The 26,874-nt window shown below is 46.0% G+C and overlaps 1 pseudogene; it reads right to left on the bottom strand.

The window, feature by feature from the left end:
- The window catches only part of LOC124076906 (E3 ubiquitin-protein ligase RNF213-like), a 94,930-nt pseudogene that overhangs the window by 57,278 nt on the left and 10,778 nt on the right, over positions 1 to 26,874 (bottom strand).

Here is a 26,874-nt window from a genome sequence, read left to right as displayed (position 1 = left end):
TAATATTGTCAAAAGGGCATACTACTCAAATTGTTACACAGTTTTAATGCAATTCCTATTAAAATCCCAATGACATTCTTCACAGAAGTAGAAAAAGCAATCATGAAATTCACTTGAAAAAATAAGAGACCCAGAATAGCCAAAGCAATCCTTAGCAAGAAAAGTGAAGCAGGGGGCATCACAATACCAGACCTTAAAATATACTGCAGAAAAATAATAACAAAAACAGGTTAGTATTGGCACCAAAATAGACATGTGGACCAATGGTACAGAATAGAAGATACACAGACCAACCCATATAAATACAGGTTTCTCATACTAGACAAAGGTACCAAAAACATACACTGCAGAAAAGATAGCCTCTTCAACAAATGGTGCTGGGAAAGCTGGAAATCCTCTGTAGCAAAATGAAATTAAACTTCTATATCATACCATGCATAAAACTCAACTCAAAGTGTATCAAGAACCTAGGAATTATACCAGAGACACTGTACATAACAGACGAAAAAGTAGGCCCAAATCATCATGTCAGATTAGGCCCCGACTTCCTTAACAAGACTCTTAAGGCATGAGAAATAAAATCAAGAATCAATAAATGGAATGGATTCAAACTCAAAAACTTGTTCTCAGCAAAAGAAACAATCAGTGAGGTATGGGAGCAGAATTTTACCACACACACATCAGATAGAACACTAATTTCCAAGATATAGAAAGAATTCAAAAACCTCAATACCAAAAAAAAAAAAAGAAAAAAGAAAAAAAGAAAGAAAGAAAACCTAAACAACCCAGTCAATTAATGGGATAAGGAACTGAACAGACACTTCTCAGAAGAAGATATACAATCGATCAACAAATATATAAAAAAAACTGTTCAACATCTTTAGTAATTAGAAAAATGCAAATCAAAACTACTCTAAGATTTCATCTTACCCCAATCAAAATGACAGTTATCAAGAATACAAGCAATAATAAGTGTTGGTGAGGATGTGTGGAAAAAGGTACACTCATACATTGCTGGTGGGACTGCAAATTGGTGTATCCACTTTGGAAAGCAGTAAGGAGATTCCTCTGAAAATTTGGAATGGAATCACCATTTGACCCAGCTATTCTATTCCTCAGTCTACACCCAAAGGACTTAGAATCAGCATAGTATGGTGACATAGCCACACAAATGTTTATAGCAGCTGAATTCACAATACCTATACTGTGGAACCAACCTAGAGGCCCATCAAAAGATGAATGAATAAAGAAACTGTGGTATACATATATACACAAACAAACACACACGCACACACACACACACAATGGAATATTACTCAGCATTAAAAGAGAATAAAATTGTAGCATTTGTAGGTAAATGGATGGAGTTGGAGAATATAATGCTAAGCAAAGTAAGCCAATCCCAAAAAACTAAAGGTGGAATGTTTTCTCCCTTTAGTGGATGCTGATCTATGATGGGGGGGAGCGGGGGCGGGGGAAGAATGAAGGATCTTTGGATTGGGCAAAGGGGAGGCTGGGAAGGGGTTATGAGGGTAGAAAAGATGGTAGAATGAGATGGGCATCATTACCCTACATACATGTATGATTGCACAAATGATGCATCTCTACACAATGTACTACCAGAGAATTGAAATGTTGTACTCCAGTTGTGTATGATAAATTGAAATGCATTCTGCTATCATATATAACTAAGTAGAATAAAAAATGAATATAATAATAAAAAAGAAATTACTCAGCCCACCAATAAAAGATATAATCCATGCTTATACAATTACATCAAAGTGAATTCTACTCTCATGTGTAACTAAAAAGAACCAACAAAATGCAATCTCAAAAAAAATCAGCATACTACAGTGATTCAACCACATCGATTTTTATAGTAGCTCAATTCACAATAGATAAGCAATGGAGCCAACCTCAGTGCCCTTGGACAAATGAATAAAGAAAATTTGGGGGGCTGGGATTGTGGCTCAGTGGTAGAGCACTCCCCTAGCACGGGAGGGACCGGGTTCGATTCTTAGCACCATATAAAAAAATACAATAAAGGCATTGTGTTGTGTCCATCTACCAAAAAAAATCTCTCTCTCTCTCAAAAATGTGGTAAATGTACACAATGGAGTGTTACCATTACTCAGTTATAAATAAAAATGGTTTTATGGTATTTTTTTTTTGGTTAATGGGTGGAAATGGAGACTATCATAAGTTAAATAAGCCACAGTCCAAAAGTTAAAGGTTGAATATTATGTCTGATATGTGGAAACTAATCCAAAATCAGGGGGGGTATTAAAAATAATCAAAGTAAGATCAGAAGAGTAGACAAAGATGAATGAATATAAGGGAGGAGGGAAGGGATAGGAAAAGTCAGTGGAATGAATGCAACCTAAATTTCCTATATACCTGTGTGTATATACCATGAATATACCACAGTGAATCTCACTATCATGTATATCCACAAGATACTAATTTTAAAAAACTCTTAAGTAAATAGCAAAATGATCAGTAGAGTAGAGGGAAGGGAACAGGGAATGGGAGGAAATTAAGGTAAAGAAAAATAATGGGGATGAATTAGAACAAATTATATTCCATGCTTTTAAAATTATGCCAGGATATTCTATTTCTATGTATAACTAAAAAGAAACAATAAAAAGAAATATTTTATTTCTTTTATTTTTTTTTATTTCTTTATTTCTAAATAAATAAAATACAAAATAGGGCTGGGGATGTGGCTCAGTGTTTAAGTGCACTTGAGTTCAGAGTTCAGAGGGTTTTTGGTACCAATACCTGGTACCAAAAAAAAAGAAAGAAAGAAAAAGAAAAAAGGGAGTGTCTTCAAATTAAATATATGTGAGAGCTGAAATGAAGAGTTCAATGCCAAGGCTGCACAAGAAGGTTGAGGAGAAGGCTCAGGAAGCGAAGCCCAAACAGGAGAGATGTTATGAGAATCAGGCAACTGTTCCAGGAGGCCCAGCAGCTGCTGATGTGAACCCAGCAAGAAGGAAACCACAATAAACCAATTCATGAGAACTCCCTAGAGTTCTAAGACTAGATCTCCAGCTGACAGAGATCTGCCAGTGCCCAGTCCTGGAGATGGAAAAGAGATCAACAGTCAAGCACAGTTTTATGACATCTTCAGGACACCAGGGCCAGAGAGCTCTCCAGAGCATCCCGGGAAGGACAATAAGCCTCACACAGAGGATCAGTAGTGAGGCTGCATCTGATGGCCCAATGCAGCACTCAAGCAGCACTCTGAAGGAAACTCTGTCCCCAGCCAAATGATCAACCTACAGCAGGGGCACAGTTCTGTATCTGGCCTCCTGTGCCCCCATCCCAGCAAGCAGCAGATGCCACCCTCTGTCAAACAGGAGTCAAGTGCAGGCCATGGATGCAGGACTTGTCCTACCAGCCCGGAGGCACAAGGCAACCCTGCGAGACAAGGGGAGATTGAGGGCCACCTCCCCACCAGGGAAAATAAGCCCTTAGTCTGGGAGACTTTTCAGAGACATCCACTCATACAGCTGATATAGTTCGGGGTTGAATTCAAACTAAACACAATGAAAAAGGGGGAAAAGTTAATGACAAGACAAGAAATGCAATTCCACCAGCTACAGAAATCTTGTGCCAAAACCGTGGAATAGTCATGGTCCACGGCACGGTCCGCTTGTGAATCCTGTGTTCACACCATGGCGAAGGCCTAACCCTAAAGAATGCGCCAGTAACTCAGGACACCACTGGGAGTGACAGAGCAGCAAGAAGCCTCATGTGCAGGGCACAGACTGGAGAAAGATCTACGCCTCTCCTCCATGGGAAGCCAGAACAGGACAGTGACACTAGGAAATTGCAGATGTCTATGGGCGTGGAGGTACACAACAAGAATGTACAAGCTGAAGCTGCTTCCCTGGGCAAATGCATTGAAAACTGGGCTAAGAACACATTTTAAAAGCTTCTCCCTGCCAAATAAGGCCCCACTATTTGTGGCCTGCTTCTGTCCCCATTATAGCTCTCAAGGGTGGCCCAGCGTGACTGCGGGAGCAGTACCTTGGACGAGGTGCTTCACCTTCCCACACAGCCTCAGGAGGCTGTCCACCTGTCTCTTCTCTCTCTTCAGAAACATGACTTCGCCCATCCTCCAGTCCAGTGTTTCTTCCATGTCACATTTTTTCTCTTGCAATAAAAATTTTTTTCTCTCTGGAAAATAATGACAAAGTCAGCCAAAGGAAACAAACTTCATGGTACCCCTTTCTCTTCTTAGGAGTGCCCCCACAGTCACCACCAGAAGGACAGAGAGGCCTCCACTCAGTGGCATGGATAAGGACAACCAGCACACACGTGAACATGGGCTTCTTACAAGCCTGGCCTCAGCTCACCTAACTGCCACAGGTCCAGAAACTGACTTTTGTGCTTCAGGATCAGCTCCAACCGTCTGACCAATATGGACCCATTCAGGACATCACCAGCAACCTCTGCGAAGACAGAGCTGGCGGCAGCCATCAAACTCTTGGCATCCTCTGTGATGTCGGCTAAGAGCTTCTCATCTGTCCCTGAGAAGATAAGGAGTACAGTGAGCTGGCTGAATTCAAACTAAACACAATGAAAAAGGGGGAAAAGTTAATGACAAGACAAGAAATGCAATTCCACCAGCTACAGAAACCTTGTGCCAAAACCATGGAATAGTCATGGTCCACGGCTGGTGTGAGGTTCTAAAAACAAGGAGAGGGGGCTGCCCCCTCTCCTTGTTTTTAGAACCTCACACCAGCCCCATGCCCACGTGGCTCCGGCAGCAGTGAGTTTTGTTTCCAGATGTGCTGATGCCTCATTCATCTGTGCATGTACCTGTGAGGTTCAGGTCTTACCCTAGTGCATCTCCTGACTGGGAGGACGAGACCCTCCCAGTGGCCAAAGTCAGCCAGGAGAACCACAGTGCTCAAGGTTGAAGGCCTGAGCCCATGCTACAGTGAACATATTTCTTGGAATACACATGATGTCCTTTGAAATTCACCTGTCTTGGGAATCCCTGCAGTAGTACAAAACTAAACTGCAACAGGACAAGCTCACACATAAGAGGCCACTCCATGGGTGCAGTGAAGCATCTGCATAACACCCAGGAAGGAGACAGATCCACGCTGAAGCTTCATGCTCTGCCTATGCCTGTCTGAGGATCAAAACCTGGAACATGAGCTTTTGGAGCAACTTAGAGGGCAACAATTTAAAATGTGCTTAGTTTAACTGCCAGACTATTTATCTCACAGTAATATGAGGCCCATAGAGTAGTATGAGAAGAGCAAGTTTATCTTTACCATTAAAAACAAAGATAGCAGAGGGTTGGGATGCAGCTTGATGGTGGGGTGCTAGGCTCGCAGGCCTGAGGCCCTGGTTCAGTCCCCAGCTTCACACATACAGACTTTCATTCATAATTACAAAAACATGGACACAGCTGAGATGAACTTCAGTGGGAGAATGGACCAACCCAGGCACATCCAGACAAGGGAGCTTTGCTCAGTTATAAAAGTAACAGAACCATGAAGCCAGGAAAAGACAAGGAGGAGCCTTAGATGCATACTGCTGAGTATGTGGAGTGTAACACGATATAGTCTTCCCCAGCAGACTACTGTGGCCCGTGCACACAGCAGCCACCTTCAGGACCACATGCTACTCCTATTTGTCTCCCGGCATGGAAGGACACAACTGGTTTGGCTCAGACAATCATCTGCCCTGGGTTTTTATTGCCACACCCAGAGTTTTTCCACTACAAGATCTGAATCTAGCAATTTTATGCATAAACCTGCACCATCATTTCCAGGGCAATCAATGCACAACACCTGGGAAGGCAATGGCTGAAGAGTCACTTCATGTTTTGTTAGTTATCAATATTGGTCTCAACCTGTGACAGATGGGCTTCACAGGGAGGCAAGCTGGGCTTGGATTTGAGTTCCAAACACTTGTTATCTTTTAAATAGTAAGTCTCCAACACCCTGGGTAACCAACCTGCCCTGGGCACTTCCATTCCCTCAACTGGAAATCAAGGGCCTTGGGGATTTTCAAGGGGCTGCTTCAAGGACAGTGTGTCCCCCCAGGAGCAGGTATTCAGCAGGCACTCAGCAGAAAATGGCTCTGGTGCTAGATGCTCTTTATGCCTATCACCTGCCTGGGCACCTCTGCCCATCCTGCCTTTACCAAACCTCAGCACATGCAGGCTGAGGATCAGGTCAAGTACCTTGCCCTGTTCTATTGCCCAAGGAAGGACAGCAACTCCAACCAGCCCTACACGCACCGTACAACTTGAAGAGCTGCTTCACATCTGGCCCCATAAGCAGGTATTCAAGAATCTCATCCAGGCCTTCTCTGTTGTTCCTGGGCCAGGACTTGGTGATCACAGCAGACACGAGGCTGCCAAATTTCTGCAAATCATGACAAGAGACTCCCTCCAGGACACTGATCCGAGACTAAAAGAAAATGAATTAAAAAGAGAGAATTTAGAAGATTTTACTGATTTATTTTTTAATGACATAAGTTAGCACCCAATAGCATTTCAGAAATCTACTGAAGCTAGTTTTATAATGCCTCCAAAAAAAAAAAAAAAAAAAAAAACACAGAAGAGAGGCTTGGGATATCCCCCTGATAAAGGGGGAGTTTAGCTTATCAGAGGCCCTAGGTTTCATCCTCATACTGCAAAAAGAAAAAGAACAGAAAATGTAAAATACTTAATGTTTCCTAGAGCATATCCATTACCCTGTGGCCTGGTTCCATATGTGAGGTGCCAGAGATTTGAAGATGCACGCATATGAATGAACATACCCCAACAACCCCAAGTCACATGCCCTCCCAGCTCACTGCCAGCTTCTGTATTTCTCTTAGACTTGCCTGCAAAGAAAAATACCAAAAGCAAGATGAGGAAAACTTTACTACGTTGTACGTTTTATATCCTGAGCTGCCCTCAAACACCAAAGACACTCCAATTCTCCTTCTGATGCTTCACCAAGAAACAAAACACTTTTCTTCTTTGGGTTCACATTTTTACAAAAAAAAAGAGTTTCAGTAATCAGTACAAAACACTGGGTGAACTAACAACAGATACTTTTTGACATTTAAAAGGATAAAAGAAAACATTAACTAGCAATAAATAAAAAGTTATAGACCATGGGGAAGTGAGATTTATCCCAGGAATAAAACCATGTTTTAGCATCAAAAATCAGTTAATAAGCCTGGTGTGGTGACACATGCCTGTAATCCCAGCAGCTGGCTAGGCTGAGGCAGGAGGATCAAAAGTTGGAGGCTAGATTCAGCAATTTAGTGAGGCTCTGTCTCAAAATGAAAAACAAAAAGTGCTGGAAATGTGGCTCAGAGATAAAGCACCCCTGGGTCCAATCTCTAGTGTCACATATACAGACTCAAAAACATGAATACATCACACCAATAGAAAAAAAGTGACACAATCATTTTAATAGATGCAGAACACGTATCAGACAAAACTCCAAGAACAAGACCAGGATGGCCAATTTCACTCCTTTGTCAGTCCCAGAGTTGCTATCCGGGGCAATTAGGCATGAAAAAGGAAAAAAAAATGTATTGGGATTGGAAAGGAAGTACTATCCTCACAGGCAGATAACATGTTCATCTACATTGAAACCTCAAAGAAACTATTCTCCCATGTATGCCCCGCTAGAGCCAAGAAACGAGCCTGCAAAGCTGCAAGTCACAGAGATGAGGTGCAGCCCTGTTTCCAAGTGCTAGTGATGACCAATCTGAAAACAAAATTGGTAAAATAATTAAAAAAAATTTTTTTTAGTTGTAGATGAACACAATATCTTTACTTTTTTATTTTTTTATGTGGTGCTGAGGATCAAACCCAGTGTCTCATATGTGCTAGGCAGGCGCTCTACCACTGCACCACAACCACAGCCCTGAGAATATAATTGGTCACAATAGCAAAGGAATAAAGTACTTAGGAATAAATTTCACAAAAGAAATGCAGACCTCACTATTTGCAAATCGCAAACCATTATTGAAAGAAATTAAAGACCAATATAAATGGGGAGACATTCTAGGTTCAGAGACCATAAGATGTGATGTTTTTAAGAGGTCAACACTCCCCAGACTGACCTACAAATTCAAAGCCATCCCTGTCAGAATCCCAGCTGCTTTCCTTGCGGAAATTGACAAACTGATTCCAAAATTCATATGGAATCCCAAGGGATCCAGAAGAGCAAACAATGTCAAAGAGGATAATGAATAAGGAAAATACATGCTTCTTAATTTTACAACCTACTTGAACAAAATGGCAGTGGAGACATGGACAGATGTGAGGTGAACCCTCACAGCTGCGGTCAACAGACTTTTTGATAAGAGTGCCAAGATCACTCAAGGAGTGAAGTACAGTGCCTTCCTCAAATGGTCTGAAACAGCTGGATCTCCACATGTAAGAGAATGTACCTGGACCCTTACCTCAAACCAAATAGAAAAAGGAACTAATGTTAAGAACTAACACTCTAGAGCTTTCAGAGGGGGTTGCTCCATGACAGAGTACATGCTTAGTATATGGTCCTAGGTTTAACACTGGTGCCAAAAGCAAAACAAAACAAAAACCTTTTAGAGGAAGACACAGGTAAATCTTGATGACCTAGAATTTAGCACCAGATTCTTTGATGTCAAAAGTACTAGCAACAAAAGAAAAAAGAATATAGACACATTGAATTTCACCAAAAGTTAAAACCTTCCCAGGAGTGGTGGAGCACACCTGTAATCCCAGCTACTCAGGAAGCTGAGGCAGGAAGGTTGCAAGTTTGAGGTCAACCTGGGCAACTTTGTAAGATAGTGTCTCAAAATAAGAAACCAAAAGGGCTAGAGATGTAGCTGAGTGATAGATCACCCCTGGTTTCAATCTCTACTATCACAAAGAGAAAGAGAGAAAAAAAATTAAAAATCTGTGTGCTTCTAAAAAGACCACCAAGAGTGAAAACAATCCAGAGAATGGGAGAAATACTGGCAGATCACATATCTGACAAGAGATTTGCACCTGATTATCCAAAGAACTCTTTAAGCCACAATAAAGGAAAGACTACAGCCCAATGAACAAAATGGGCTAAAGATCTGAACAGACATTTTTCCAAAGACATCGTAAAAAGAAATAGCCAATAAACATATGAGAAGGTACCCGAAGTCATAGATATCAGAGTCCTTAGAGAAACCACTCCAGCCCACCATACTGTACTTCCCAGGTCTGAGAGCAAAGGCTGTGGGGTGTGGAGAAGTCAGGACCCTCCGAAGTCAGCAACTGACATGGAAATGGTCCTGCCAGTGTGGGAATGGGTCAGACAGTCCTTCAAATCACACAGGTACTAAGTGATCCAGCCACTTCACCATAAGCATAGACAGCATGAATAGCACGTCCACAAGAACCCGTGCATGGTGGTTCACAGCAGCAGATTTATAACAGCCATCAGTTAGGGAGAGCTTGGATATCCATCGGGGACAAACGGAACATAAAAGCACACTGCGTCCATATGATGAGCAACATATACCCATGAAAAAGGACAAAGTACTGACAGGTGCTCCAGCATGGAGGACCTTAAACACACACTCAAAGAAGCCAGGTGCTTAAGGCCACAGCCTATGTGATTTCATTCCTGAGCAGGGGGAGGGGTCTGGGGCAGCATGGGGGAGGGTGGACATGGCAGCTGAAGAGCTGTGCTTTCTTTCTGAGCTGATGAGAATGTTGCCAGGTAGACTGTGCTGCTGGCACCCACACCTGCAAACACATCCCACCACCCAAGTGTGGCTTCCAAGGGTGAGCGACAAGACATGTGACTATCATGTTACTAAATCACTGAGCAAAAAGCAAATGAAAGCCTTAGAAAGTATTATTCATGTAAAAAGATGAGAATCTGTTTCCTTGGAAGAAGGGACTTCTAATTCTTGGGACTCCACTGGCCAACAATGAAGGTGAGGCCTGTGCAGAGCATGAGGTGTCCTGTAGGAAACAGAGCAGGGTGCTGGGGCCATCGGGGAGCCACAGTAGTATTGTGTGGGGACTACTCCTGTCACGAGGTAGGGCAGAACCTACACCCACTTTGCAGAAAAAAGCTAAGTGAACTGATAGAATCTTTTTCTGCAGTTTTGGGAATAGAATCCAGGGCCTTGCACATGCTGGGCAAGCGCTCTACACCAACAAGGATGGAGTCTATTTATCTTCATAAGCTTCCTTCCATAGATGTTTTATCAACCTTTGGGGTCCTTTCCTGTATACCTGTTGGGCAGGAGTTAACAAACCATAATAAACCAGCAGCAAGAATCACAATGGGCAGTTGGAGGCACAGCCCACCAGATAACCTGCACCAAGGCATGTGAGCATGGCTGTGGTTTTGCACAGCAAGCATGGCTGCTTCTGCAGCAGGAAGCCAAGTTTCATCTCAAAGAGAGGGTAGAGAGCACTGGATCACATAAGCCCAAGCCAGAGAGGGGACACCTAGGACCCAATCCTGATCAGCACAGGCCTTGGAACTGGCAAGCACTTAGGGCCTGGAGCTGGCCATGTCAACAAGCAGCTATGAACCCAAGCATGTTTCTCAAGAAGAGATTGGTCACCTGGCAGGCAGAGCTCACAGCTTCGATGACACACTTCTCAAAGCTCTTGGACACACTGTCCTTGAGGCCAGCGGCATCCCAGTGAGGGCTGCAGAAGGCAGAGATCTGGGAGAGAGGCCTCTCCTGCAAACACAGAGGTGGGTGGGGTGTGAGTGGTTATTCTGACTCCCCGCCTCCCTGCCCTACACTAAGCATGTCCTCCCTGCCCGTCACCAGAGGAGCAAAGATGAAACCAAGTTAGTCTCTTCCCATGCTGCAAAAAAGCAGCCAGAACAGCAGCTTGCAAAAACATGCAAATTTTTAAAAATGAGCCATTTTTCCTTGCTTTTGTCTTGCTAAAAAGATCCATTTGATCAGGTCCTTATAAAACAGTCATGGAGAAACCAATTTTCCTGGGTTTTTATCTTCCAGAATTCTTCCTTATTCAAAATGAAGGACATTTTTATATGTGTGTGTTTTCTCCGTGTCATTGTGTTTAATAAAGCTGCTGCCACCTGCAGGTCCCTTGGAGCATCTGCACATGAAGTGCTTTATGACACATGTCTAGGGGCCCTGTGACAGCACAATCCCATTCCCTGGCTCTTCTCAAGAACGTCACACTAGAACTCTGAAATGCTTCTGTAGTCAAACTGCAGAGGCCTGATCTGAAAGAAAAATGCAAAGCTGGAGTGGATCCCAGGGCTTGCACACACTGCACTGCTCGTAGCCCAAGTTCCTGCCAATGGTCTGGGCTCATCACCACTCTGAGGGTGTCCCCCATGTCTGGTACCTGCTTGAGCCTCCCTTCCATGTCCCCCAGCAGCGACTCCTTCCAGCCATGCTCTGCAGGAAAGTTTATTCCCACCAGCCGCCGCCAGACCTGCAAAACCCATGCATTAAGTGACAGCCACAGGGACAAGTAAACATCACAGGGATGTCTTACAGAAAGACAGCAATAGCCAGGCGTGGGGGCACCTGTGGCCCCAGCTGCTCAGGAGGATTTTGAGTTCAAAGCCAGCCTCAGCAACTTAGAGAGGCCCTCAGGACAGGCAGCATTAGGAAGACAGGAGCCTTGGAGCAGCTGCCCTGCCCATGTGCCTCTATATGTCTACCTGACATCTGGATCCAGGGTCCACCTTGGAACACATAATGCATTTACTGATCATGTCTCTTTTCTAGAGAAGTTCTCTGGCATTATCTTTTTCTGATGTTGACAATTTTGAAAAGTTCAGGCCATTCTGTAGACTGTCTCTTGACTCAATTGACTAACAGTTTTCCCATGATCACAATAGGCTTGGTTGGAACACTACTAAGTCAAGCCACATAAAAATGCACTTGGTATAGGTCATATGTGGCCAAATGTCTGCACTTGCCACAGCTGTCCAATCAAACACCTCTAGCCTTAACAAGCAGCCCATGAGACCTGTTGGTACTATCGGGGCTGACAGAGGGGTTGGCCCTTGATTAAGGTTTGTCTTCCAGAATTCTTCACTGTGAAAGTCGTCTTTCCTCCTCCATAAAGGCATCTGCAGTGGGGCACTGGAAATCCTGTTTCCTCTTGGAGCCCCCACTGATCTCAGGATTTCTAGGTGATACCTGCCTGCATCAGCTACTGTACCTTGGTTACAAAGTGATAGTCTTCTATTGTAATTATTTATTCTACATTTCTTAGTTCTTTTTTCTGTATGTTTACCAATGAATTTTAATCTATTCCTATCATTCTGCCTTTTAATAATCAAATTGTACCAGATTTGGCTAACGTAAGCATCTTCAACAGTTTTCTTAAAAAGTACAGAATAACTTCAGACTTCCAAAACACTGCAAAGATAGCCCAGATAATTTCTATGCTTTTTTGGCCCCATTTCTGCAATCATGAACATGACCACCATTCAGTCATCAAAAGTAAAACACCTAGCAACAGCAGACCACCATGGCAACCCCAGACTTCACATGAAGTCCTCTTGCCTTCCCAGGAGGAGTCTGGATCACCACATGTGTTTAACTCTATCCCTGTGATGGGCCTGCAGCCTCAGCACTTCCTGACATTCCAGCACAAGGAGCTCTTGGCCCACCTGTGCATCTCCTGCTGACCCACGGAGGTGGCTCTTCTTCCAGGAATAGCATTGTGTGGTGGGAAACGGCAGTTAGAAGATATGATTGGGCCATGTGGGGTGGAACACGCCTGAAATCTCAGCTACTCAGGAAGCTGATGTAGAAGGGTCACAAGTTCCAGGCCATCCTGGGCAACTTAGTGAGCCCCTGCCTCAAAATAAAAAATAAAAAGGGCAGGGGATATAGCTCTGTGGTAAAGTTCTCGTGGGTCAGTCCCCAGTACAAATTAAAAAAAAAAAAAAGAAAACCCATGATGTGATGTGGGTGTGCTCAGGTCCCAGGGCGTCATTATTTCTGTAGGTGCTCATGGTCCCAGGACGCCTTTGCCACAGGACTCTTGATGGACTGAACTAGCAACTATCTAACCATGAGTTCCTACTGCTATCTCTAGCTCCTTCCATACCACAGGGCTCTTTTTCACCTTACTCTGTATTTCCCTTCTCCTGGTGAGAAAGAGCCTTGACTTCCAACAATACCAATAGCATGTTTATCTCCCCAGACCTTGGTAAATTTACTTGTAAAACAGCAATAACAGCAGCAACCACCTCACAGTAGATGTTTAATTAATTTCATTTATTTTTATCATTACTACTGCACTTAGAAACATTCTTTCTTGTCAGTGGCTCCACAGTTACCCTTCACTCATGTTTAATGCCTGGGGATTATACCACTTAAAATCCTGAAATAATATTTAATAATCCAATTGTGTTTTCCTGGAATTTCAGTCTGTTGGTATCAAACTTCACAAAGTAGTTGGGGGAGGATTTTTTTTTTTTTGTCCTTGATTGAAATGAACAACTCTCTGGCCCTGTGCCCATCCTAATCTATACAGTTGGGGTACCCCTGCCTCACATCACAATGAGTCCTGCTCCCAACTCTGTGTGAAGACCATGAGCAGGTCCCACAGTCTCCCTGGAAGACTGTGTCTGAAGGGGAACAACCTTCCACTTCCAGGACAGGGAATAAGGCAGCCAGGCTGAAGAGCAGGCCTGGGGCGGGCAGGACCTCCTGCCTCCACCTCCTTCCACTGCAGCCCTCTAAGAACTCAGGCTCCCAGATCCCACTGGGTCTTAGCCATCCTTACCATCACTGGGGTGCCTATTGTGGAGTCCTTTCCATGTCCCAGGCTTTGGGGGTAGAGATCATCCTGTCAAATGGCTTCACTCAGTTGCCAGATAAAGGCACTTCCTATCATATTGGCCTTCTTTTTCCAGTGCCAACTGCTGGCTTGCAGCCTCAGACCTGAAGCAGAGCCTGATGGTCCTCCTGGCAATCCCTGCCTCAGCGTGACTGCACCCCATCCTACCGACTTCCTGCCAGGTAAAGGGCAATGTCCTGTCCTCAGAGTAGGGGTCAGGGCCAGAGGCAAGGTGCATGATGAGCCCAGGCCTTCAGGCCATGGTACTTTTGGTCCAATAATTGGTGATGGGCCACAGCTCTGTGATTCCCCACCCTGGTGCCTGTGGAGGGAGACTGCAGCCTCAGGCAAAGCTTACCTGGATTTCCTCAGGGTATGTGAACAGGACAGTTGAACCCTTCCAGAACATGTTCTTTGCTAACACTGTGCGTAGCCAGGATCTTGTGATGGCCAGGACACCCTGGAGGACATCTGTCAGCAAGCCTTTCCTGGCTGTGGCTCCCAGGTCCTCTGCCATGTCCTGTGGGCACATAAAAGAAGGTTTACCAGCTCTGCTCTGCTCCTCCCCACCTCCTAGCTCTGTCCTTGTTGGAAGCCCAACTGACACAAGCACTGTCATTTCTCCAAAACCCTGGGCTCCCCTAAAAGGGGCCACATGGGAGAGGAGAGGAGAAGACATGGGTGTTATAGGTCCCTGAGCAGACCCCACCTCAACAAGAGCCTCCAGCAGCGGGAGCACACACAAGAGCCCTGTGCTTTCTCCAGATCAGGTGAGAAGAGTGGACCCATGAGCAGAGAGCTTCCAGAGAACCCTGGGCCTGTGGACCATGCAAACTCCTGGCACCCACTCCTCAGGGATGTGAAGTAGACTCTCTCTGGTCTGAGGCCAGCCAATCCTCTTCCCTTGGCAACTCTGTGGGGACAGCCACTTTCTCTCCTCCTCTCCTCTACCACCACACCAACAGAACCACCCCCTTTGGGGGCTCAAGGCCTCTGGTGACCTGTCACTCCCTCAGCCCCTCTTTGCACTCCAGAGGTATCTGCCAGGGAGCACATGCAACTCCAGCATCAGGCCCCTCTTTAGAGAGGCCTCTCCTGAGCCCCTGAGGGCTGCACAGCTTGTGCTCTTACAGAGCCCACAAAACCTGGGTCTGCCACCTCCTGCCCCCTTTGAGGCTCACAGAACCACCCTGGGGCTTCCATCTGGGCAAAGTGATGAGGTGACCAAGCAGATGCCATTCCTGCAGGAAGGAACCAACCAGAGTAGAAGAGATGACCCTTCAGACAGCAGGAAGAGCATGGTCCTCAGCCGCAGTAAGCGCCAAGGTGGAGAAACACAAGGAGCTGGGGAGGCATACCAAAAACAAGGCTCCAGGCAGGGAAACCAGAGCACAGGGCACAGGTGAGAGCAGGGCAGGAGAGCACTGAGGGGTCTCAAGGGAAACTGAAACAGGGGCCCTTGCACAATGTCCTTGAACAGCACAGCACCTTCCAGGACAATCTGGATGCCTCAGCGGGGCATGCATTTCCCTGGTACTAGGCCTCGAGCATTCCACCAACTCCAAAAGTGGCCCCAGTCCCATACTGACCCATCCTAGTGTCATCTAGGGCTGTACAGAGGTGGTCAATAAATGAACTGCAGGAACAACCCTGAGGCTGAACAAGCAGCAGGGCCCTGAACTGTGCTCTGATCCTCATGGCAGCCGCCCAGATGACCATCCGACAAGAGGCTCCCACTTGCCCCAGTATGTTTCTGTTTTGGTCAATTTTAGTACTGCAATGTTTTTTTTTTTGTTTGTTTTTGTTTTTTGGTTTTTTTTTTTTTTTTTTTTTTTTTTTTTTGCAGCACAGGTAGAACATTTGTGACCACAGATCTGGGACCCCAAACAACAAATGAGGACATTTCCTTCTGCAGAAAAGTAAATCCTAAATAACTGACAAACTTCCAAAGCACCATCTATTGGGAACTGGCACTAACCTGAGATGGATAAAATAGTACCACCTGGAGAAAGCAGACACCTTATCAGTAATCATTCTTAGTGTCTGTAATCCTGGTGGCTCAGAAGGCCAAGGCAGGAGGATCCCAAGTTCAAAGCCAGCCTCAGAAACTTAGTAAGGCTCTAAGCAACTCAGTAAGACCTTGTCTCTAAATCAAATACAAAAAAAAAAAAGGCTGGGAATGTGGCCAGTGGTTAAGCACCCCAGGGTTCAACCCTGGCATAAAAAAAAAAAAAAGAAAAATAGACTGTGTCTGTGGTATTTTAAAGAATAAAGGCTGAAAGGAATAAAGTGAAAATATAGACTTAACCATCTCCATTCCTGATGTCACAGTTCTGAAGTGGAAAAAGTTTAAAAAGAGAGTCGCCCTGAGATGCCACTCTGCATCACCCACAGCAGAGGCTCAGGACCCACAGTGGAGAAGCTGCATAGCAAGGCAGAGCTCCCAATGCAGCAGCAGGAAAGCTGCCCTGAGACACAGGAGAGAGAACTGAGTGTGAAGGCCAAGGGCAGAGCATCTCCAGTGGCAGAAATCAAAGTCAGGTTCCCTCTGGGGCATGAAGGGGAGGATGACTTCAGGCTGAGGGGCACAGGGGCCTGAGCAGGGCGGCAGGACATGGGCTCTGCTGCCATGTTGTGTTGCAACATGAAGAGAATGGTTCTGGCAGGGGAAGATGAGGCACAGATATGTGCTTTTTTAGAGGGAAACAGGCCCTAGTTTTCTGTGAACAATAGAATCAAGGACAAAGAATGGGTCATCTTATTCGTGAGGCTAAGAGCTAAGTGTGTAGTCTGCACAAAACAGAACCCAGCATCTAGGAGGTGCCAAATAAATACCTGACAGCTGACTTGACCACTCTGTCTCATCCAGGATTCCCAAAATACCCCAAGTTCCCTTCCAAATCAGGCTGCATGGAATCTCAGACCTCTCCTGGGCATGACATTTGGTACATAAATCCCACTCACCACTGGAGGTCTAAGTCCAATGATTCTGCAAATGACCTCAGGAGACAAGGCAGGGATCTCGTGAAACCTCAGGTGTTTGGTGATCTTGCAGGCAGCTACATGGAGCTTCAGGCACACAGTCAAGTAGGAATCTAATGAGGTCTTCTCAAGAATCCTACCCCCACCAGGATCCAGAGAGATCATTGAAGTCATTGGGAAATGAGAAAAGAATACCAATTATCAATCAAATTACCAGTCCCTTCTCCTTTTTAAGATGTACAAGTATGCCTGTACTCACAGCTCCTCAGGAGGCTGAGGCAGGAGAATGACCCAATTCAAAGTTAGCCTCAGCAAATTAGCAAGACCTTATCGCAAAATAAGAAACAAAAAGGTCTGGAGTGTGGCTCAGTGGTAGGTTCAATCCCCAGTACTGCAAATTAATTATTTAAAATAAAATAAATGACCACAAGTAAGGCATTTACTTGATCTCCTCTAGGCTATCATTACAATAAGCCTTAAAGCTGTGACTGAGATAAGAAAGGAACACAGTCATTTTGACTTAGCTCAGCAGTTGGAACTCTATCAAAACCAAGTTAAAATATTTTTCAAATACATTCCCTTATTCAAAAAAATAGCAAAGGATGAATCTTTCTAATAATTTAAATATAACTTAAGAAAAAAAAATCAGAGAGATACAGGAGGGAGAGAGGGAGGGTACTAGAAGATGAGTGTGCACTGTGTATGGAATTTCTTCCACTTTGTGTGAACGGGTTTCACATTTACTAATTGATAGCCTGGTGATACGAGAAAGAACCCTGCAAAGTCACAGGGACTTGTCGTGCAGGGAGACCCTGTGCTGTGCCCCACGTCCAGACATCCCAGGGGCTCAAAGGAGGGAGACCAACAGTGCTGAGAGGCTCCAGGAACACCTGGGCCCCTGGTGCACATTCCTGTTCTGTGTTTCATGTGCTATTCCTCCAGGTGGCAAAGGTCATGCACAGGGGTTGGAGTAAATGATTCTGCAAGGCAACCTTTGATTTTTGTTTTAAACTGGCCCAACTTACAAAAACCATAGAAGCAAACATTTAAAAAATGCAGGACGCATACATTTGCACTATGAAAGTGATCATTTAAAAATAAATGAAAACACAAAGGCCAAGAGATTGGGTGGGGATGAAGCAAAATCTCAGCCCCCAAGAGCGTGATTTGCTTTTTTGTTTGTTTGTTTTTAGTTTTGTAGACTGAACCCAGGCCTTGCACATGCTAGGCAAGTGCTCAATCCCTGAGGTACATCCACAGCCCTATTCATTTCCTTTAAGAAAAAGAAAAAAGAAAAACCTGAATGGCTGGATTGGCAACTGCAGAGGACACTGGGGCACTTGCCGGTGTACCACCCTCCCCCTTTGACAGGAGGCAGCCCACACAACATAGGAGCCCCATAGTAACTGGCTGTTCTACTTACATGTCCTGATAGATGTTCACGAGGTACATGAGCATTTTGAAAACATTCCCAACATGCTAAGGCAGGGAAGAGAAAAGGAAATATGAAAGTTTCAACCAGAAAACAGCTGTTATGCTGAGAAGAGAGAAGGGCACGGGGACTTGTCTTGTTCTCCCTGCACATGAGACTTCAAGGGCTCAAGGGCCAATCTTCATTTTCCACTGGTAAAATGCAGGCTATAAATTTGTACCATTTTCTTCTCTTTTTTTGGTTGGGGTTCTTTTTCTTGTTTTTTCTTTTTTGGAACTGGGGATCAATCCCAGGGCTTTGCCACTGAGCTGCATCCCAGCCCTTATACCATTTTCTTTACCCCAAAAGCATAAAAGGAAAGACAGCAACTATGACACATGTGATGCTCACAGAGCCTTCTAACAGTCATAATTAACAAACGGCTACTGTTCCCTTGTCCTCTATATACTAAACCAGAATCAACTCTGGGAAGTCAAACTTTAACCCTAAGAAATAATGACTTCTTATTTCAGCAATTCTGAGCACTTCCCCCAACCTGCCCTTCAGGACAGAAGACCCACAAGCATTCAATGTTCAGTGTGTGACCTGCTTTTACTAAGCAAGGACCTGACAATCTACTTCCAACCACAAACCTCCAAGAGATCTTCTGAGATCTTAGAGATCTTCTGAAGCCGTGGCAGCCTGTAGAGAGTCCCTAGGAAACAGTCCAGGACCCGAGCAGGCATGAGACTCAAATATTCAGTGGAGTTTTCCATATAGGGAACGAGGCTTCTCAGAGGCAGCAAACTGAACCAGGATCGAAAGAGATAATCATCCATATACAGCAACTGCTTCCTGCTCTCCATGAAGTCAAGAAACTGGCTCCTGAATGAAGAAACCGGGACAGAGACCAGGGCAGCAGTGAGAGCACTGAACAGACTCAAGACAAGGAAAAGCAAGGCTGGGAAGGTCCAGAAAGCTCAGATTTTAAGGTAGACATGAATATATCCTGGAACCAGACATACAGAGCGAATCAAATGAAAACTAAACAAAGTAGCCAAGTGTATGTACACCTGTGATCCCAGCAACTTAGGAGGCTGAGACAGGGGGATCAAAAGTTCAAGGCCAGCCTCAGCAATTTTGTGAGGCCCTGACTCAAAAAATAAAAAATTTAAAAAGGGACTAGAAATATGGCTCCATAGTTGAGCACCCCTGGTTTCAATCCCTGGCACCAAAAAATAAATTTAAAAAAATCATTTCCATTTGGCTTTCATTTCAAAAGGTTCCAAAACTAGAGAAGAGATGGGAACAATTGAGCTCACTGCCTTTATCCCTAATGATGGCAGCTGGCTCCAAGTGGACAGGGTGGGCAAGGGGACAGGTTATTCCACACATGGCGGTTATCTGTATGTGGAAATGAGTACAGTGATGTTTTCACGTTTAATTCAGATTTACTTTAAGTTTTGTACTTAAATTTGATTTAAAAAACTTTTTTTTTGTGGTGTTGGGGAGGCAACCCAGGGCCTCGCCCAATGCCAGGCAGTCCTCTTCCACTGAGCACAGCCCAGCCCCCTTCGATTTTTCTTATGTAGTTGTGCTTTCCATGTCTTCTTTGAAGAAACTTTACTCACTCTAAGATGATCTTATTTAGAAGCATGCTGTTAACATATCCAGGCATGTAAGGGTTTTCCAGAGAGCCATCTGCTCAGCTGTGGTTAGGAACCTGCACCCTTGGACTGCAGCACCTTCAGGGTACTGAGAGTGGTTCAGCTCAGAATGCAGCCTGTTTTGTTGCATGTGCCCACGGGCACACCTGCCATGCAGGGCGCTGGAGCCCCTGGGTGCCATCTGGGTCTGCAGCTTTCTCCCCAACATCTCTACCATATTCATTCTCCTGCCATTTGTTTTACCAGTTGCTGGAGAGGAGGCACAGAGCTCCACAGAGCTATGGATCTGGATCTGCTGGCTTCTCCTCTCAGGCTCTTGGTTTGGGATTGGATTTGATTCTCCACCTATACAGTTCTACTTGGTACCTTTGCTATCGATTCCTCTGTGACTCCTGCTCTGACTTTTTTCTTTTTGGTGGTGCTGAGGATGGAACCCATTGCCTTGGCCAAGCTAGATAAGTGCTCTATCACTAAGCCCCAGCCCCAGCCCTGGCCTTATTCTGGCTTTTTAAATTGGTGGAATGCATGTTGCTTAGTATTCCAGTTTATCATTTATTTAGTTTGGAGTTTTGCATCTGTGAGTACCATTTCTCCTGATGAAGCACAGTTCTCAGTGGGGACAGAAGTGTTCAAGCCCACCCCCCATCCCACCCAGGGGGGCCTGGCAATACCTGGATACACTTGTGCCTTTAAGACCTGGGATCGGGGCAAGCCATTGTCTGTGTACCCTTGCCCACCCAAGACTTCCACTCCAGGAGGCCTGAGCTTCCCACCCCTGGGACACCGCAATGCCCTCACAATCAGACAGCAGAGAATGTGGAAGTCCTCTGCTTTTCCTGGCCAGTTCTCTGGCCTGAGCTTTATGGCTAGCAAAAGGAGAAGCTTGCTCCAGCCCTACGAAATGCACTCATCACCCACCACTTCAGCTAAAAGGCAAGGTTAGAGGTCAGAAACTAAGATTTGTGGTACTCAGGGCTAAGTCCTGGGATACACAGAGTTGCTAAGTGTCTGTCACACAAATGAGTAAACACATAACACATATTAGTACAGTCATAAGAGAAAGACTGCATAGTACACTGGCCACGCCAGTGATCCCAGTTGTTTCAGAGACAGGAAGATCATGAGTTCAGGCCAGGCCAGGCAACTTAGCAAGACCCATCTCAAAAATTAAATCTTTTTTTTTTTTTTTTGGTCGGAGGTGGTACTGAGGATTGAACTCAGGGGCACTCATCCACTGAGCCACATCCTCAGCCCTATTTTGTATTTTATTTAGAGACAGGGTCTCACTGAGTTGCTTAGCGCCTTGCTTTTGCTGAGGCTGGCTTTGAACTCACGATCCTCCGGCTTCAACCTCTGAGTTACAGGGATTACAGGCATGTGCCACCATGCCCAGCTTCAAAAATTAAAAATTTAAAGGAGAACTGGGGATGTAGCTCCATGGCAAAGTGCTGATGAATCATTCCAAGATGTGCTTACATAAATGCAGCTTTACAACTTACTCATTTAGCAATTCTTTCTGAAACTGAGAGAAGGAGATTCCCTTGAGGGCAGCCCAGATGTCCTCAGACTGGTTCACAGAGTCCTTTCTTGGAGGGTCCAGCTGCATACAGTAGTGCAGGACAGGGAGGATGCCCAGCCAGTCGACGACCCTTGCAACCATGCATCTTTGGCACAGGTTGACCAAGTACACTTGCCATCTGGAAGGGAACCAAGACCTACCGTGAGCCATTGATGGCTGTGTCCAACCTGCCCTGTGGTCTGATGTCCCAGGAGGGAAGGGACAGCCACTTGCACCCAGAAGAAGGAGCATTATACACGTGGACCTAGTCCCAGACCAAGAGGCAAAGGGTGGCAAGGGGGACAAGTTCCTGGCCCCCAACCCAGTGCACCAGGATATCACAAATGTCAAAAGACACCCACTAAGGTCATTTCCACCCATACCATACAGCTGAGGTATTGAGGTGCTCGGTTTCAAACCAACGAATTCACATAGGACCTAGGGTTTGAACCAGGCAGTCTGGCGATGGTGGACCTAAATACAAAGCAAATGTTTTTGTTTTTAAACTGGGATTGAACCCAGAGACATTCTACCACTAAGCTATATCTCCAACCTTTTTTATTTTGAGACAGGGCCTCCCTAAGTTGTTGAAGCTCAAACTTGTAATCCTCCTGCCTCAGTCTCCTGAGTCACTGGAATTATAGGCACATGCCACCATGCCCAGCTACGTTTTAAAAGGAATGGCACATGAGTGTGTTCCACGGGCACAGAAATTGATGCTTCTTCCTTCTCTCACACCCATGCACAGCTGTTTGTAGATTTCCTTACCACTGTCTCTCTTTCATACAGGACACAGCAACTGCCTGGGTCTTTAAAACTTAGGAAACCCACAGGTGCTAAGAGCTCAGGAAAGGCCACCTGACGTTACCCAAGCTCAAACCAAACAGAAGCAGAAGAGACCCTGATCCTCCAATCACAGCAGCTCAGAAGAGGTCTCCCCTACCACATAAAAGGCCATGGCTGACCCAGCAGGGGCAGTGTCCTTCCACCAGCACAGGTGGGACAGCAGGAACAGCATCCCTGTGGATTTTACAGCTGAGGTAGGTGATACCTACAGGCAGGCCTGGGCCCCAGTGCTAAGGAATGCTGGGCGTGAAGAGGAAGGTCCTCCAAGGAGCACATCTGTCACGTACTTTATATTATTCATTTATTTTTCCAGATGGGGTTCCACTAAGTTACCCAGGCTGGCCTTAAGCTCTTGGGCTCAACCTCCCAAGTAGCTGGGATGACAGTGTTGCCGTGGTACCTGGCCATGTGAAGCTTTTTGAAGTCAGGGTATTCAGGAGAACACTGAATTTAACAACACTAACAATGACATACATGCCAGGAAAGTGACAGGAGCAAGTGGTAACATGACTGTGGTTTTATTTTTCCCCAGTGTGTGCTCAGCCTTTCTCTGACTAGCACTTATCTCTATAGTCAGATAAAAATCATGATAAATGCCTACGAAACCTCTGACAAAACAAAACAAAAAACATGGGATACCTCTCAGATGTGAACAGGATGTGGTGGAGGTCGCTATGCAGGGCATCTGGTGAGCAGGGACTGGGGCAGAGAATGGAGCACAGTGAGGTCAGGTCACACTCCGATAAGCAGAGTTTGGTATCTTCCACCAGGAAGAGAATGATCAGACCCATCCTCAGTCTGCTCTTCACAGGGCACCCTTCAGGCAGGGCATCCCTACTCTTTCCTTCCAGAAATGGTCTCATCTGCTTTTTCAAATACTTCCACAGGTGTTTCTTCACCTGATGCAGGGGGAAAAGAAGAGGCATGACTATGGGGTGCATGCCCTGGAGGCTGGAGGGCCCCTTGGGCAGGGGATCAAGGTCCTGAGGACAGAGAGCTCTGGGGAGGGTCCCATCTGCCCCACCTCCCCACCTCCCCAGCACTTGGGCTTCTGGAGCAGCAGGAGCACATCGATGCTCAGTCCCAAACCATGTAGTGAGGGGGTCTGGGAGGCCCCGGGATGCTCCTGAGAGCTCAATGTCAAACTGAGAAAGAGTGCCAGCTCTGTCTCCAAGCCTCAGTGTGGCTGAAGGGGAAAGGATGGGCTCCACCTTTTCTTTCAACTCTGCATAAGCCCGGAAAGAATGCAAGATTGGTGCTGGGAATGAGGCTCATGGGTGCAATCAGGAGGAGAGATAAGGACAGAATTCCCAAGAGGTGGTGCAGAAACAGAGGGATGGAAACGTCCTTCTGACCCCTCTACACCTGCCCTACTTAGTCACAGGGTCTCTATATGCCTCTAGTAGGTCAGGAGACCCTGACCACCCACACCAGAGCTACTGGTGATTGGGGGAAGACTGATACCTCTTCCTCTCTGAGGCCCAGGCTATGCCAGGGCTGTGCTTTCCCTTCATAAATCATAGGCACTTGGACAACAGAGTAAAACTGCCGGAACTGGGTAAAGAAGTTCCTCAGGTTGATGGGGTTCCAGGTCTGGAGGATGCTGAAGATGCGGCCCAGCATGATCTTGGCTGCCATCTTCTTCCCCTTCAACAGCTCCTTCTTTATCTTATTAGTGAAGAGGTTCTGGAATTTCTCCAGTGTCCCAGGAGGCCTCATGCAAATTATGTCATCATATTGATGCCAGTCTATGGGTGATAGCAAGAAAAATGTCACACTTAAGATCTCAAACCCACCAACCCCAGGTACCACCCCAGAAGACAGAAACACAGGGGAGCAGCCAGGCACAGTGGCACATGTCTGTAATGCCAGTGAGGCTGAGGCAGGAGAATCACAGGTTGAAGGTCAGCCTTAGCAACTTAGAGACCCCTTCTAAAAATAAACAGAAACAGGGGAGTACAGTCAGAGGATTAAAGGAAGGAAGGAAAACAAGTCTGGTAAACTGAAGTGATCAGAACTCACTCCATCAGCTACCATGGGCAGGTCATGCCCCTGCAGAGAGAAATTCTAGACAATCCACAGTGATGAGCTTAAAACCAAGTCTCTGCTTAGCCATGCAGTTCAGCAAGCCTGGTAAAAGCTTTAAACATGACCATATGCAGGTTAAACATTTTTTATACCAAAACTTCATCCCTCACTAGCAACTGAGTACTGTTCTGGTAAATGAACAGGGTGCATAGTGGAACAGCAAGACCCACCCCAAAGAGAACGGCACAGATCACCCAACAGCCACGAGCCACTAGCAGGTGCCCAGTACAGGGCAAGGGCTGAATTTATGGCTATTCTGAGGACCAACTGCAAGCGACACAATTATAGACCAAGAAAACCCAGTGACATTAACTGTAAAATAATTAGAAAACAAAAGTGGTTAGCCAAGCACCGTGGTTGCACGGCTGAACTCCAGGCAATTTAGGAGGCTGAACCAGGGGGATCCAAAATTTGTGGGCAGCCTGGGTAACTTAGGAAAACGTGACTCAAAATTTAAAAATGAATAAAAGAGCTAGGGATCTGGCTTAGAGGTAGACCAGAGGTAGAACACTTGTCTAGCATGAACAAGGCCCTAGGTTCCACCTCCAACACTGTCAAAAAAAGAAAGAAAATGAAAAAAAAGAGAGAAAACCTATAAGAGGGCAGAGAGCTGGGCATGATGGTACATGCCTGTAATCCTAGTAACTCCAGGGTTGAAGCAGGAAAACTACAAGATGGAGATCAGATTAGGAGGCCCTAAGCTACTGCACACTACTGTCGCATTGGTAGGCCCTGCCACCCCAGCTCTACCCTGTCCTTTCCTACCCTGCCAGGTGACAGTTGGCCAGGGTTCATATGCGGATTTGGGCATGGCCTCCTCCCGAGCTTCTCCTTAAGCCCACTCTAGCCCCTCTCTTTGTGGGAATTGTCAGAGAAGAAGCTCCATCTTTCCTTGTGGAATTATCTGATGAAGTCCAGTTTCGCCTCAAAGCTGAAGTCCTCGGAGTACACTATTGTTATTAAAAATTACATGTACAGGGGCTGGGGTTGTGGCTCAGCAGTAGAGTGCTTGCCTAGCACATGCAAGGCCCTGGGTTCGATCCTCAGTACCGCATAAAAATAAATAAATAAAATAAAGATGATATTGTGTCCAATTAAAAAAAATAAATATATTTTTTTAAAATTACGTGTACAGCCATGTATCATGGTGCACATACAGCCACTCAAGAGAATGAGGCAGGAGGGCTTCCTCTCTAGTTGGAGCCCAGACACTTGAGGCCAGCCCAGAAAACATATTTTTAAAATTCTGGGTCTCGGAGGTCGCTCAGGATAGAGCTAGGTGCCCAGGCAGGAGAGGACAGCCAGTATCTGCAGAGAGGGTCACCAAGGAAGAGCTGCTGAGGGACTGAAGAGGTGCAGAGGGTTCTTTCCAAAGATTCAGCAGATGGAATGTGGAAGCCACCCAAGTGCCACCAGCAAAATGTGATGAGGACAAATACAGAGGCCCATAGGGAGGCTCTTGACTCATTGTCCTGCTTCTGGTCACCACCTGGACGCCTCCAGGAAGGGCCAGCCAGCAACTCCCTGTTCCCTGCTTTGTTCCAGAGTCTGCCCGGTACCCGGGCCCACCCTGCACACAGCCCCAACCCTTCCTTTGGCTTCGTCCTCTCTCCTTCCCATTTCCTCTCTCACCTAAGTTAAACCACAGCAGGGGCAGCGCACAACAGAGGACCCATGCAGACCAGGCAGTCTGCTCCACACAGCCCCACCCAGGCCAGGACAGAGGTGCCATGGGAGAGGCCCTTTACCTCCGGAGCGCAGGAGGGAGGACTTGACACACAGGCAGCGGTTCACGTGCTCGCCCGCCTTCTGCGGCTGCTCATAGATGTACTCATACTCCACGGTGCAGTTGGAGCCTTGGCCGCAGTGAAGGACATACTTGTAAGGGATGGCTCTATCCAGGCTCTGCCTGGGAATGGCAATGCTGCCCTCGATGAGGGACCCGTACTCATGTAAGTCCCTGCAAATCAACAGACACTGGCCAGTTATCCAGAAGTCTTACATCAGAAGATTTTGTTCTCAAACACACCAGGAACATAGACCCAAAATTATAGAATGGACACTGACCAAGATGGCATGTCTAGAACAGGGCAGGGCTTCCTTTCTAGTTAGAACAGAAAAAAGAGCCATGGCGAAGTGAGACAAAGAATGCATGCTGGGAGTATCAAACACACTCACCCAGGGAGCAGGGGGACCCTGGGGACTCACTGATCACCTCTAACAAACACCAAGGGGACTGGGGGCCCCAGGACTCACTCAGTGTAGTACATCTCGCAAGCGTCACTCCACTCGGGCTGTCCAAGCTCTTCTCCTCCCCTGATGAACACAGTGTGGAGCATGGGGTCGAAGGTGACATGCTTGGGGATGATGGCATGGAAGTACACGGTGATCCCCTCCTCGGGGTTCAGCCAGCTGGAAGAGGGAAGGAAGCAGTTGGTCACCAACTGCTCCTGGCCCAGCCCCCCTCCTCTTTCTCTACTGGTCATTTTCACACCTGGCCGCTGCCCACCATGAG

This window comes from Marmota monax, unplaced genomic scaffold (genome assembly GCF_021218885.2).
Source record: "Marmota monax isolate L192 unplaced genomic scaffold, Marmota_monax_Labrador192_F-V1.1 WCK01_AAM20220418_F8-fsc00497, whole genome shotgun sequence".
NCBI lineage: Eukaryota > Metazoa > Chordata > Mammalia > Rodentia > Sciuridae > Marmota > Marmota monax.
Note: the sequence above shows the minus strand (reverse complement) of the source record. Positions and strands in the feature narration are given on the sequence as shown.